This window comes from Amblyomma americanum, chromosome 4 (assembly GCF_052857255.1).
Source record: "Amblyomma americanum isolate KBUSLIRL-KWMA chromosome 4, ASM5285725v1, whole genome shotgun sequence".
NCBI lineage: Eukaryota > Metazoa > Arthropoda > Arachnida > Ixodida > Ixodidae > Amblyomma > Amblyomma americanum.
In genome coordinates this window covers 77,530,312-77,546,465 of record NC_135500.1, presented here as the reverse complement: position 1 = coordinate 77,546,465, position 16,154 = coordinate 77,530,312, and positions in this window count along the sequence as shown.

Below are 16,154 nucleotides of genomic sequence, written 5' to 3'. Positions count from 1 at the left end.
CAGCAACATATGCATGATGCGCGTTGCTGGCTAATGCATGGAGCAACTCACACTATTTTAAAGCGAAAGCTTTACTACGCAAGCCAGCGAGCCATTTCGGCTCGTCGCGCACTTCAGCCGTATGCCGCATGTCGTGGCCGACGAACGACCTTGAGCCGCCATTGCTTAGCAACGCCGCAGCCGCGCTCCAACAGATGGCGGCGCCATCGACGCCGCTGCCGTCGCCGCTCGCTCCTCCAGATGTGCACCGCTAGGGCAGAGGGAGAGGTGTCGCCTCGCGGGGGGTATATGTATATGCGCTTCGCCTCAGTGTATTGTATTCATTATGGAGAGCTCTCTCATAGTCTGAGTCGCTTTGGGACGTTAAACCACATTAAAACGAAAAATCATTATGGAGAGCGTGAAAGAGCCGCAGCAACGACGGAACGAAGCGAGGAATAGACGACGCGCTCAAGAGGCGACAGAAGAACGCGCCGCACGACTCGAGAACCGTCGTAACGAAGATGCGGCTAGAAGAGAGAGAGAGGGAAATAACATTTATTTGCACCCGTCAAAAGGTTGATAGGTATCCTTGGCGCCGCTCGGTCCTAGCCGTATCCTCACCCCCCCCCACCCCTCAGCCGTCGACCGGGATCTCGTGGATCTCAGCAGCGGCGAGGGCGCAAGGGCGAGACGGATGACTTCACGATGATTAGTTTCGTCCTCATTGTGAAGCAGTCCTGAATGAGTCCTGGGATGCGGCTAGAAGAAGTGCCACGTCCCGGAGTGACTCTTCAACTGCGGAAGAGACTGGTTTGAGTTCTCGAGAGCGTCGGAAAGAGGCGCTGCGTAGACGACGTGCCGAGAAAACGGAGCTTTCGCATTTCAACTACGGTTAACCAGAGCTAAACCACAGCTAAACCACAGTAAACTTTGTTTGTATTGTGTTTAATTGCATAATTAGTCTTTACTAATTAACCAACTTCACAAGCAATGAAGATATGCGAAAAAGTCCCATGATAAAGTTGTAGAACAGTCCGTGAAACGTCCAACTGAACAGTGTCTAACTTTCCGCCTATTACGCATCGGCTTCTTTTCGGTCCCTGCAGATGCCCGCGAAATACAAAAAAAAAATACCACGTGACATGCCCGCTTGCGCGCCGCGATTGCAACGCTCTCAAAAGTCCCGTGTAGGAACGAACAGAGCAATTAGCCCGGTGTGCTGCCGCTTAAAAATGAGACAGGGCAGCGACGCAGCAAGCTGGCTCTGCGATATAGGCAAGCGGTACGCTTCCCTTGTGGCGCTTGATAGCGACAAGCAGACACAGTCCATGATCTGTTCGTTCATACGCGGAACGTTTGAGAGCACTGCAATGACGGCGCGCAAGCGGGCACGTCACATGGTATTTTTTCTATTTCACGGGCATGTGCAGAGAGCGAAACAAGCCGATGCGTATTAGATGGAAAGTGAGAAACTGTTCAGTTGGAGGTTTTGCGGACCATTCTACAACTTTTTAATTGTAATTTTCCGCCTATCTTCGTTGCTTGCGATGATGATTAATTAATCTCGACTAATTATGAAATTAAGCACAACACAAAAATACTTTTCCTGGAAACAGGACCGCGCTAAAAAAGACGAACACAAGGCGAGAGAACTACGACACGATACAGATAAGTGCTACTTAACTTTAAAGAAATGCTTGACCAACTAGCCCAGCACAAAGTTTTATTAAACACAAAAATAATGTGAGTTGCTCCATGTAATAGGCAGCAACGTGCATTTGGTCGCGTCGTCTTAGAGTTCCACGGCATATCTTTAAAGCCTGGCTAAAGTTAGCGTGGACATCCTGTAAATATATATGAAGGAAACGAATATGTTTGTCAAACGAGCCCCTCATTTCATTTGCCTTGTCTGCTATATATATATATATATGAAGGACGCCAACAGTCTCGCCGGCGGCATGGTTGTTTTTTCCGCTGCTTCATAAGGAATTTTCTTTAAGCGACAGATTAATCGAAGTATTATTCTCCCACTAATCAGCTGTACAAAAAAAAATAGAAAAACATTCCCCTATGCACCTTGGTTTCGGTGACTGTTGGCATCCTTCATATGTGTGTCAAGCGAGCCCCTCATTTCCTTTACCTTGTGTGCTAATAGCTTAACGAGGGTCTCAGTTCTGGCAGTCTTGATGCCATAGGCAGCATAAGAGGGCTCTCGCACAGTTTCCGCCCTCTCCGTTAGATGACATTCCACGTCTCACTCGCGGTAATACAGGACGTGCTACGTCCGCCGCTATGGACGATAGTGGCGCTGGTGAACCCTCTCAAGGTTCGCTTACACCCAATAAACATACATACCCACGAGAGCAGCAGATCGGACAGCCGTCGCCGTAGCTCTGTTCGTAGAGCACCGGACGCGACATTCGGTGGTCGTGGGTTCGGATCCCACCGGCGGCATGGTTGTATTCCTGCTGCTTTAAAGTAATTTTCTTTAAGCGACAGATGAATCGAATGATCATCACTACAAACTTAAAAAAAAAGAAATTCCCCCTTGAACCTTGGTTTCGGTGACCCTTAGCTTCCGTCATATGTTTGTGAAACGAGGCCCTCATTTACCTTGTAAATGTCATATATATATATATATATATATATATATATATATATATATATATATATATATATATATATATATATATATATATATATATATAAGTAGGTTGCGCTGGCTCAAAAGGATAAAGGTTTAAGAGAAGTGGGCACTTCTACAGACACACATTTATTTATGTGTCTCTGTAGAAGTGCCCACTTCTCTTAAACATATATATATATATATATATATATATATATATATATATATATATATATATATATATATATATATATATATATATATATATATATATATATATATATATATATATATATATATATATATATATATATATACACAGAGAAGGTAAAGGGAATGAGGGGCTCGTTTTGACACACCTATGAAGGAAGCCAACAGTCACCGAAACTAAGATGCATTGGGGAATGTGTATTTTTTTATGTGTTGTGCTTATCAGTGGGATAATGATACTTAGATTAATCTATCCTTTAAAGAAAATTACTTATAAAGCAGCAGAAAAAACAACCATGCCACCGGTGGGATCCGAACCCACGACCTCCGAATATCGCGTCCGGTGCTCTTACCAACTGAGCTACGGCGACGGCTGTCCAATCTGCTGCTCTCGTGTTTATTTGTGATTTGCGCGTAAGCGAACCTTGAGAGTGTTGACCAGCGTCACCCTTGTCCATAACGGTGGACGTAGCACGTCCTGTATTACCGCGAGTGTGAGTGTAACGGCGAGGGCGGAAACTGTGCGAGAACCCTCCTATGCTACTTATGGCATGAACACTGCCAGAACCGAGACTTTCGTTAAGCTAGGATAATGTTGATATTACAGATTCCTGTAACCTTAATGTCCATCGTCGTGATTGCAATCTCAACCCGCCGTTCCAAAAGTTCTGAGTTGATACAAGAAACAAAAATCAGCTGTGTCGACAAATAATTGAGGCCACAGAGATCACGAAGCCTGTTGATTACTGTGGGAGTGCTGAGTCCTTATCTTTATCGGGATACGAATTCCTTTTGTTGAACTGTGTGACTAAGCCGTTGTTGTCATGCGAAGTTGCTGGTGCATGAGTGTGCTCATTGCACTGGTCATCGTTCATTTTGTGGTTGCCCTACGTGTGTTTATATGCGTACAGGCCAAATAAATGCCGCTTGTTGGTTCAGCGCTGTGTTGTGTCCATTTCTGCTCTCGCCTCTGCTCTCTTCTTAAGCCGCGCGCCGCTTCGCTTTTTCACGTCCTTCATGCAATACCAGCTGGCCCAGTAGGTCGTGCTTGCAAACGAGGGTTTGCAAGCACCTCTATACACATCTTTCACTTCCTGTTTCTAATATATCCCCCTTCCCCCCTCCCCCCTCGAGCAGGGCAACTTGCTTCACCTCTTCAGCCCCCTACCTTTCCTCCTTTCCTCTCTCTTCCTCAACATCATACGTGCAAATATAGCTGCAGGCGTGTGGACGCACTTGAAAGTCTTGGAAACCGCGTTTGAAGTGTAATATACTAACATGGAGCATGTTACAATTCCATTTTCGCTATTCTTTTTCATTCCACTTTGAATTCCTCAGATTGAGCAGCAAGGCAGAAACATACTACTCTGATTCAGGCTATTTTCGCGCGATATGTTAGAAACCTCAATGCAGTTAACCCTACTTACCACTAACGGTATGCCAGTAAACTTATAATGAACAGCACTCTCCCTACTAACTCAAGACAGGTTTGTGCGTATTGAAAGCCTTTAGTCTCATCATTGAAAGAGAGATTTGCTGCTGAATTCGGAGCACGTCGTTTCTGCTTTCAGGTTATGTATAATAAGCAAGTCCATGCAACGCTTCTGTACACCAATGTGCTGATATCTTGGGAAAATGCCAACAGCTGTTCTACCCAACGCCAGCACTGACGAGCCAAGCCTACGGGCTTAGTTACGCCCGTCACCAAATTCTCGGTGAAGTTCGCTGGCATCGGTTCATACCACTAGTGCGGATAGTGACTTGTAGCGTCCATCGTACCGCTTTACAGGCGAGAATTGACGCAGTAAAAAAAAAAAAACAGGAATCAAAGCGAAGAGGCATAGAAGGTGTGCGCGCAGCTTGCCACGATATACTAAAAGCGCAATCACTTTATCGCTGCCATCAAGGACTGAGCCTCGACGCTGATAGCTGTTGTTTAAATAAAAGCCAAAATAGCGGCCGTAAAGGTTAAGGGTATGAATAGCAATAATATGCTGTTTTTCTCATCATCAAGGCTCCTGGCAGTGACAATTGTTAGTGGAAGCTTGTTTCAAACGTTTAGGGACCTAACTTTGCTTTACTGGCGTCAACAATTCTTATCTACATGTCGGAAGGCTGAAATCATCGTGAAACACCCGTTGTTGCTGGGGGCGCCGTACGGCCGAAGTGCTCAACCTTTAGCAAAACTTCGATGAAAGTGCCTTTGCTCGGACTATCGCGCTCACAGACGGACTAGTGTGATTGTGTCGCCGCAGAGGTCTGAGTCGCATTTTCAGTTTAAAATGTTTTCGCCGCCATAAGCTGTGTTCCGTAGCTGTTTTCTGTTAACTGTAGGACGATTCATTAAAGAACAATCTTGAAGATAACCAACATTTTAAATTTATGGTCACCGTAATAGCCCATTCATTACCCTGAACAAAAATATCTCTTTTAGGGTTGCATGTGCGCCTGAATTTCAGCCGATATTTTGCGTGCGTGAGTGCGTGCTTGTGTGCGTGTCGGTTTGGCAGGGAGGACCATACCATATCAGTTATCAGGGAATCTGCTTGATGTGCACCATTTATTGTTTGTGCGGCCAGCCGGTCCTAATTCATCGGCAGCCCCTAAATATACGTAATTTCGTCGCCTGTCACAATACTTACGAGCAAAGATTATTAGAATTCAATGGAGTTTTAATCTGGAATGGCATTCCTAATGAGGTTAAAACAAAAACAAATTTTGTACGATCCCTCAAAATGTTCCTGATGAATATATGAAGTATATGGTATGAATTTTTTACTTTTTGTTTCGAAGAGAAATATGTTTTTTGTGAGCGTTTTGTTTGTATTCCTGTATTTTTTCTCCGCAAATCTTATAACGTTCTAATTTTCATTTTAGGAATAGAAATGTTCGTTTCCGCGTGCTGCAAATATGCTGTATTGTATTGTGTTGGACCCGAAACTAGCCCCTGGCTATGGGTCCAGTTATTATTGTACATATTGAATTGTGCTCAGTTTCATTTTCGAACAAAAAAAATAAAAAAAGCTGTACAAGAGAGCACCACTGCATGTCTGTCACCCCGTTTCACACCAACCTACTTCTGCGCGGCTGCGCCAGGACTTGTCTTCTGAAATACCTCGCGGTAACTGCTCAGCGAGGATATTTCCACGCAAGCTGCGCGACTCGCCTCTCGACCATGAACGAGCTCACGATATTTTCAGGACAGTACGCAACTGTTTTTCGGTTGAACCAAGGACGGCTTTAGGTCTATCTTCATGAAATGTCAACCGGCAGTGGGTGCGTGGCAAATATTTTGTAATTCTGTTTTCCCGCGATATTGATCATAGAACATACTTAAGTTTACGTGAGTCTTGGCCACTTTGATGCGGCCTCTATTTCGAGGTGGCGCGGCGATCGCTCGAAGATAGAATAACCGGCACACAAAAGAGCGAAATGCATAGTGCTGTTGTGGGAGGGTGTCCTCTTGGGGCATACTATGCTCGTCACGCCTAAGGAAATGCACGACCTGTCAGAGAACATGGATAAGACGACAGGTGCGCCAAGTGGCCACGACACTGCGGAGCTTAACCCTACTAAAAGAATGCCGCGCGATGGGTGAGCTTAACGGTGCCACAGCCCCCCCCCTCCTCCCCCCTCCCCCACTCAGCTCTCGCAACCGCCCTAATGGTCTGTAGAGAGCGTGACAAATAAGTTATATGGCTCTCTAAAGAACTTTTCAAGCTCTCTGGGCTCACATATTTTAGCGGCTTCGTGCTTTGGTTAACTTATCTTCTCACCGCGCAGTTGCAGTCGAATTTTCGGAACGTGACGAAACGGTGCTAGCTTTCTGACAGATATATGGGCGCGCAGACGTCTTTCCAACGTCACCCTTTTCAAGTTTTCATCTTTTTCAACAAAGCTGCCAAACATGCGCCAGGGGAGACTTGGCACTCTGCCTCACGCTAATCAGCACGAAGATCGGTCGCGTGGGGCTCGTGGCGAGGCGTGGCAGAAGCTGCTAGGCGCCGGGGTCACCCCGATCTGCGTACTTGCCGATGCGAAGTCATGTGATCGACTGAGAAGCTTTTTCAAAGTGGCCCCACTGTGCGCGGCTAAATGAATGACGTCAAAGCCACTGCACTTGTCCTTTCATCACCCTTTCTGGTCACAATTTAGGAACAGGAGAGAGAGAAAGACGAACGGAAAGGAAGGGAGGTTAACTAGGCGACGCCCAGTATGCTACCCTACACGTGGGAAGGGGAACGGAGGGAGAGATGGAAAGGGGAGAGAACAAAGGGAGATGATCACTTTTCCACATGTCCGTTGGCCATTACTTGCAGGTTACACAGGGCACACACTGATAGTTCACAACCTTGCACTCAGTCCTCAGTCCTTCAAGAACTTGAAAAGTGCCTTCAAAGCTGTCCTCTGCGATGAAGGTTTACTGCAAGGACCCAGAATCTTGGCTTCAGTAAGGGGCCTAGGATCTAATCGGCGGAGCGTTGCAGCCAGGAGGGCACGCTCACGCTGAAGCCGAGGAGCAGGAGATACAAATAAGCGCTAATGGATTCATCCTGTTCGTATTTTAATGTATGAAGAGAATGTTGTTTATTTTTTATGCGATGCTCGTGTTTTGCTAGCAGGTGTATAAGGCGGCACTTGTCCCGTGAGCTGGTTCGTGCTATTCCGTGCAAACGACTGTGTCTTTCTAGAGGCTTTAAGATCTATAGTTCTAACGCAAGAAGTCTTGCGCACGGTCGAGGCTACCCGCAGCAAGGCATTGGCACTGGCATGCGTTGAATGTACAGGCGAGGATGTTGAACCTTACGCGACGTGGACGAATAAACTTCAAGGCGCCTCAATATTTGGTCAATGTACTTTGACACGCTGACGCGCACAGCGATCGTGCATGCGGTTCCTACATACACTTGTGTATATGCTAGTCCATGCGGGTCCCCATCGTATGTAAACCAACATCGTGTTTACAAACAAGGATTACATAGAATACACAGGAATGCATGACAGCAAAAGTTTTCAAAGTAGCTTTTTTATTTCACGTTGCACCTATGGTGTCGTCCCTACTTGTAAAATAACCAAGTTCACACTAAAACAGGTAGTGAAAGCATGAAACCCATTTCGAAGGCGGTGTATTTTAAAAGCACCACGTTACGTGCGCGTGTGGGTGACTCCCGGCTTTGGGTACTCGGAGGAAGCGGCCCATATTAACACATGTAAGTAAAAGTTTCAGAAATATTTTGCATGTTTAACGAGTACCCATGCAGGCGGCTGTTTATTAGCAGTTGGCGAGCGTTTTGAAGAGGAGTGCGAGAAAGCATGCTACGTCAATTAGAAGCCATCTCTTTAAAACACCACGATAAATGTGTGTAGTGAAACCGGAGATATCCTACAAGGCCTCTCTAACCGCTGGGTGTTTACTCAAATTGCGCAATCTTCTCGCGTATTCTGACTTTTCTGCCGCGCACGCGACATTCCTTCCCAAACATTGCCGTTCAAACGATAGCGAGGTTTACATTGAGAACAGTCCTCAAACATCACGGTAAACGAACAGCGCACTCTAGGAGACCACTAGCACCGTTATTGCACACACAGGTGACGGTGGCGGACACCGGAGGCGGCCCTGGGGTATCGTCTGCGGCGCAGTCTGCTACAGTGCATGGTTCTCTTTCGTGCGGTGACCATAGTGTTGGAGAGCCGCTTTTTTGGTAATGCCCTCTAGGCTGTCTAGTTTTAACGGCTCTATTGGAGAGCAAATGTAGAGCACGCGGCAACATGTCGGTCTACATGAGAAGCTTGTACAATTCGGGTAAGCACCGAGCGGATAGAGCACCCTGGGTGGGCGGGGGGGGGGGGGGGGTATGTTTGTCTCTACAACACACACTTATTGTAGAGTTTTAAAAATGTAGCTTCGAAATGACGTAACATACTTTCTCATACTCTGCTTCTTCAAAGCACTCTCCAATTGTTAGCAAACAGTTGCTCCATCGGTACTCTTTGAAACGAGAAAAATATTTATGAAATTTTTGTTTACATGTGTTTCTGTGGGCCGCGCTCCCGTTCTGTAGTACTAGCCGGAATTCACCCTCAACCACACGCAAAGCCATGTTTCAAAAATACATCGCAAGCAAAGTGTCGCTTCATAGCGTTTTGACTCAAATCTAGGCCGGCCACGATTCTAAAGTCAAATAAAGCTAAAATTTAAGGCCAAATAAAAAAAACTTCCCTTGAATGTAAGCGCGTCAAAAAAAAAACAATTGAGAACAGCAGGTACAACACGCAAACGGCATTTATTTCCACAAACCTCCTCCCTCTCACTCGTCCTCATCATCGCCGACCTCCTCATCATTGTCCTCTTCGTACAGTGCACAATTTTCTGTTCCATCAAGTGCACTGCAAATGCTGCACTTTCGAAACGAGCACCCAACCAAGCTTTCCGGGATGTCAACCCAGACTGCAGCGATATAGCTAGCTACGACTCCTAGCGACGCCCATTTGATGCTTCCTGTTGGAGTCAGCTCGAGCGTCTTACAGGTCTCGTGGAATGCCCCTCTCTCTCTTTCCATTTCTTTCGCTTTGGCTTGCAGCACTAATGTGGTCACTGGAAGTGCCGCTGACCTCCGTGTTTCATGAACTATGCCAGTGTTTATTGCACTTCGGGATGGCGGCCTTTCTTTGGGCCCATGAAGGTCCTCCTCACTGTGACGCAAACAAAAAGTTCATCACGCCGGCCCCTCCAACTATAAAAATTCTTTTCGTCCAGTCTGAAGCCCCGACTCGTTTGCAGGCTTGAAGACTCCTATGCAGCGAGCAGAACTTTTCGCTTGAAGGCGGCACTACAGTGACACCGTCTGCATGACGTCATGATGTCGGTGAAAATCCACGTGTGAAAAACGTGCACTGCCGCGGGACGTGCCCACGCCACCACACGAAGAGAAAACGAGGTCTAAATGGCCGCAAATACTCGTGTGCGCTTTAATCGGCATCGGCTACGGACAGTAACTGCTACAGTGCCGTGTTATATTGGCCTTTCGTGGGGGCGCCACCTGTCTGCTGCTTTTTTTTTCGTTTTTATGCGTTGGTGTGTTTTATGAACACTATGTAAAATCCTCGAATCTAAGCCGAGGTAAGAGTTACACAACTCGTGTTTGAAAAAAATATTATTACCCTCGATTCGAATAAACGCTTGCCATGGAACTCTCCATGAAAATTAAAACAGCGCTACAACTACGAGCTTTTTTATGTCCAGAATATTTGGACAAAAATTTTGAATACTGTAATACTGTAAGATACTGTTGTGAAAAATTTAAAGGTGATGATGCATTGTTTCGGTGCGTAGCAAAATGTTGCTGCGTTTTTATGGAGGAAAAACGCTAAGGCGCCCGTGTGCTGTGCGATGGCAGTGCACGTTAAAGATCCCCAAGTGGTCGAAATTATTCCGGAGCCCTTTACTACGGCACCTATTCTTCCTTTCTTCTTTCACTCCCTCCTATATCCCTTCCCTTACGGCGCGGTTCAGGTGTCCAAAGATATATGAGGCAGATACTGCGCCATTTCCTTTCCCCAAAACAATTATTATTATTATTACAACTTAGGGAGCGGACCCACCATAAAGTTAAACGCCGTGGACTAGACACATGGGCAGATGAGTTTCACAGCTTGCGTTTCCTTCGCAAACCCGTGTGCAAGCGGGATCTTGACTCATATTCTTAGGTCTTTGGAGAATGGTGCCTCCAATTGTCCTACTGAGTACTGGTGATACGTTTCCAAGCGTTCGAATAAATCTGATGAGTACATTCACTTAGTTTACTCTCACCGGAATGAGATTCGGGATGTCGCTGACAGTATTAATAGTTCAACACTTTTCCTCTGTGTACAAATCCCCACGTTGCGATTCCTTATGCCTTCCAGCCGCTGTGCCTAACTCCGTTCTTTGTGACGGGAATCTTGATAAGTGTGCGTCCTAAGGTTTTGAAACCATCATTATCTCCTGGGCATGATGGCATTCGAGCCGCTATAGTATGTGCCTTCAGTAATATCTTCGCTCCCGTTTTAACCACGGTATTTACTAACTGTTTGAAAAATTCTACTTTTCCCTTCGTGTGGAAAACGGCATGTATTTTTCCTTTCTTCAAATCAGGAAACCAATTTGATGTTTCGAACTACCACCCCATTTCTCTTCTGCTACCTCAAAGCGTTTTGAATTAGTTTTGAACAAAGTTTCCTTCCACCTCGAACATTTGATCAGACCTAATCAACATGGTTTCATAACGGGTCGTTCTACTAGAACTAACCTTGTCACGTTTATGACATATACCTCAGCTGAATTCCTTCAGAGTTCAGGTTGATGCCCTGCGCTGTGATTCGAGCAAAGGTTTCGACGTTGTTACAAACAAATTACTTCTCCAAAAACGTTGTGCTCTGTGACATCGAAGTTTAAGTTGCAGCCCTCCTATGCAGCTACCTTCTTGATCGGTCCTGCTTGTCAGTGTCAATGGACAGACGTCATTCGATTACACTGCAACCGGCGGAATTCCTCAGGCTCTGTATTAGGTCTGCTTCTCGCTTTGTTTTCATTAATGACGTTTCTTCCGATGTCAAGCACTCCTTGTTTCTCCTTTATGCTGACGACATCAAAATATTCAAGGTAATACATTTTTGCCATTGCAATCGGACATATCTCTTTTATTTCATTGGTGTTCGAAGAAAGGGCTCACTCTCAATTCTTACAAAGACCAGGTTGTCTCGTTTGCGCGTAAACCGCACATCCTTCTCTAATCTTATTCTGCGAATTGTATGCCATTGTCGGGGGTTGATGGAATTAACGACCTCTGTGTACTTCTCGACCGTAGCCTCAGCTTATCCTCTCATACTGAACGCATTGATGAAATGATGATGAAATAACTTTATTTGCACCCGTCAAGGAATCAGAGGGCGAAAAAGACGAGTCTTGACCGCCGTCATCTTCCTCCCCTTTCAGCAGGCTGGGATCCCTTGGGATTCAGCGGTGTGCAGGGCCAGACGGATGACTTCTTTTTGTTCTTCTTCTTTCTGGCTGGCCATTAAAGCCTCCCAGGACTCTATATTCCTGTCTGGTTCGTTGTGGCTAGGGCATGTCCACACCATGTGGATCATGTCTGCTATTTCATTACACTGTTTACACCTGGGGTCTTGGATCGCCGGATGCCATCTGCTTAGTGCGAGTGGGTTCGGAAAAACTCCCGCCTGTAACTTTCTCCATATGACCTCTTCCTTTTTGCTGAGGCCCTTGCATGCTCCAGGTAATGTCTGTCTTCCTAATCTGTAATGGTTAAGAATATCTTGGTACGTGTTCAGCTCCTCGCTCGTCTGAAGGGACTCTCTACTCGACTAGACCGCATTGGGGTCCCGGTGTGTGAGTCCTCGGGCCAATGCGTGCGCTGTCTCGTTTCCCCGAAGGCCCTCGTGGGCCGGAGTCCAAACAAGGTTAATTAGTTCTGCCGGTGTCGGGCCGGCTGTGAGAATTTTGACTGCTTCGACAGATACCCTGCCTGCGTTGTAGTTGCGGATAGCCGATTTGGAATCTGTTATAATCACCCTAACATTCTGTTGAGTTAAAGCCAGCGCAATGGCTACCTCCTCAGCCGCTGTTGCATCACTCTGTTGGGTGCTGCAGCACGAGACTCGGTCTCCGCCCTCCCTGGTCGCCAGGGCTACGAAACCCGTTCTGCCTTCATATTCCGCCGCGTCCGTGTAAACCACGTCCTGTCTATTGGCTAATTTTTTCTGCAGAGCTTTCGCTCTGTCCTTTCGCCTGCCCTCATGGTGTACCGGATGCATATTCCTTGGGAGTGGTGGGATTCTGATTTTGTTCCTTATGTCTGTTGGGATATTCTCCGTGTGTTTGAGCCGCGCTCGAGGTTCGAAGCCTAGCTTTTCTAGTATTTTTAGCCCAGAATGGCTGCGTAGAAGTCGTTGTTGTTGCGCTACTCAGGTAGCCTCAATGAGCTCGTCTAGGGTGTTTGAAATCCCCATGTTCAGAATTTCCTGGGTGGATGTGTACGGGGGGAGGCCCAGAGCGGTTTTGACGCCTTTCCTGATTAGGATTTCAATCTTGTTTTTTTCTGCTTTGGCTAGCCGTAGGTATGGTGCCACGTATGTGATTCTGCTGATTACAAATGACTGAACTAGTCTTAAGAGGTTCGTCTCCTTCATTCCCGCGTGTTTATTTGCTATTCTTTTGAGGAGCCTACACGTCTGGCTTACACTCGATTCGAGTTTTCGTATCGTTTCGGTGTTCTTACCGTTTGTCTGTATCCTAAGACCCAGTACTCTAATCATCTCCACTGATGGTATTTTGTCCCCGTTTACCGTTAGCGTTATCCCATGTTCATGGGGCTTTGTTTGTCTCTTTTGTGGGCCGAGGAAGAGCGCTTCAGATTTCTCGGCAGAACATTTGAGTCCTACTTGTTTTAGGTACGACTCAATTTCCTCGATCGCTCTTCGGAGGGTACCTTCGATGTGCGCGTCACTGCCTCTGGTAACCCAGAGGGTGAGGTCGTCCGCGTATATTGTGTGGTTGAGCCCTTCTATACGCGTCAATTTCTGTGGTAAGGGAAGCATTGCAATATTGAAGAGTGTCGGTGATAGGACCGAGCCTTGGGGAGTACCTTTGTTGCCCAGCCTTATGCCTTTCTCTTCCTTCCCTCCTAGGCTGATAGTAACTGTTCTGTTTGAAAGAAAGTCCTTCACGTAGTTGTATACCTTTCCCCCTACATTTAGAGTTTCTAAGCGTTCTAGTATGGCTGCGTGGTCAACGTTGTCAAAAGCTTTGGCCACGTCAAGGCCGACTATTACTCTGGTATCAGCTGTTTCGTTGTCTAGCACTTGTTCTTTAAGTTGAAGCATAACATCGCATGCAGAAAGATGTGTCCTGAATCCGATCATTGTGCCGGGGTAAAGCTTTTGTTCTTCTAGGAATCTGTTTAGCCTCGTTTGAATAACGTGCTCCATTAGCTTACCTACACATGAGGTAAGCGAAATGGGCCTCAGGTTTTCGAGACTTAGTTTCTTACCTGGTTTTGGAATAAGGACTAGGTTGGCCTCTTTCCACGAAGGTGGTATTCGGCCCTTGTCCCAACATTCCTGCATGTACGCTGTTAGGTTTCTAATTGATGCATCATCCAAATTCCTCAGCATGCGATTGCTGATTCTGTCTGGACCTGCCGCAGTTTTAGTTCTGAGTCTGTTCAACTCCGCCCTAACCTCTCCGATGGTGATGGGCCCATCTAGAAGAGGATTCTCTGCGCCCTTGTACTCGGGGAGGGGTGTGGGTGGTGTGCACCTCAAGTACCTGTCCCTCACTTCAGAGATTAGTTGATCGCTAGTGCCTTCGTATTTATATACGAGTTTCTGTAGTTGTTGTCGTGCCTCATACTTTGTCTTGTCCGGGTCTAAGAGATGTCTGAGCATTTTCCACGTGTTGGCTTTGCTGATTCTGCGGTCCATCTGCTCGCAGATACTACCCCCGTTTTGTCTGGTTAAGTTCAGCGCATGCTCCTCGATATCTCTATTCTGTTTGGCTAGGAGCTTACGTATGTTTCTGTTCCCCTTGTTTTGAGCAAGGTTTTCTTCTAGCTCCCTTTTCTTGCGCCACAGGCCTATCATACGCCTGTCTACCTCCTCTTGCGTTTCGTCTGCTTCCACCTCTTCGGTGGCTTCTTTAACTGCTGCGAGAAGGTCTGTGCCCCAAGATTCTATGTCCCTGATTGCGTCTCGGGTAGGAAGGTTCGCCCTGAATAGATCCAAATTTACCGCTGCGACCTTTTTGGGTCTCGGTGTGGGCGGTCCGTCTTCTACCACAATCTCAATAATTTTGTGGTCGCTTCCTAGGTCCTCCCCCGTGTTACACCACCTTGCCGAGATTTGGCCTCCGGTGAGTGTTAAGTCAGGTGTAGTGTCCCTACTCACGCTATTGCCCTGTCTTGTTGGTTTGATGGGGTCAGTGATCAAGATGAGCTCATTGTGGAGAATGCTGTCCCAGAGTTCTCTGCCCTTGATTTGCGTATATTTGTATCCCCATGCGGGATGATGAGCGTTAAAGTCCCCGACAATGACGATAGGGTTTTTGCCCGCTATCTGTTTCGTTTTTGCGAATAGCTTGTCGAAGCCGCAATCCTTTCTCTGTTTCGGAGAGCTGTATACGTTTAAGACGAATAGGCTTTTCTCTCTCCGCTTACGCGGTATCATTTCGATTAGAGAGTGATCTAATTGGACGTGCCCTGTCTCGTGCTGCAGCGCGGTAACGTTGCGTTTGACAAGGGTGGCAACCTGCGTGTTGTCCCCTCGGCCCGGGTACGATTTGTAACCGGGCAGCTTCGCGTTTTTCTTCGTGCATCTATGACTAGAGGGTTGAATCCGTTAATGTTAAGTCCTTCTAGTACATACTTGTGTGTGTATTCCACATCAATTCCATGGATGACTCCCCTGCCGCAACTCTCTGGTGCGTTCATGTAGGTGGTCACACCGCGTTCCTTGTCTCCGATCTTGACAGTTTCAAGTTTCTCCACCTTCCTCGCGTTTTCGTAGCTAGGCGAGTGGTAGGTAATCGTTCCTTGCTTGGCGTTTATAGCTAGTCTGTCCTTCAGTGCCTCCTCGTCCTTGATTCCGGCGTTCTCCCTGATGGCCGCCGCAATTCTCATCTCGGTGGTGCTCTTCAGCATTGTGAGTCCTTCTTTGGGACGCAGAACTACTTTCCATCCGGTCGCTGGAAGTCTCGGGAGGTCTGAGGCTATTGAACGTTCAGCGAGTTTCCGTCCCGCCTCTCTGTAGGCTCTCGTGTCGCTGCCGTCGGTCGTCGCAACAGTGGCGGCGTTCGCTGCCGCCGCGTCTCCGGCACCATGTTGGTGTCCTAGGTGGCGTTCGTTGTTCTCCAATTTTTCCGCTCGCTTCTTCAGTCGCATAATCCATTCTTCTTTTTCGGTTTCTTTGGGGCCGATGTCGGTTCCTACCACCGCCACTTCCATCGTCATCGTGGAGCCGGGCGCGGTCGGCGATGGCGGGAGCTCGCCGGTCGCCGCCTTCCCGGTCGAAGTAGGCCTATCGTAGCGTGCAGCGCTGGCGAACTTGGAGTGACGATATAGGCTTTAAAGATGCACTTACAGGCACAAATGTCGTATCCTCGGGTTGCTTGCACCTTAGGAAACAGGTTTCAAGGACATTTACGGTCAACGTAGGAAAAAATCCGCCATGAAATCACTGATTTCGCGGAGCCGACGTGAAACGCGTCCGTACTCCTCGACGCCCCCTGGCGGTCCCCCACTGAACGCATTGCTCTACGGGCTATGCGCACACTCGGTGTCAT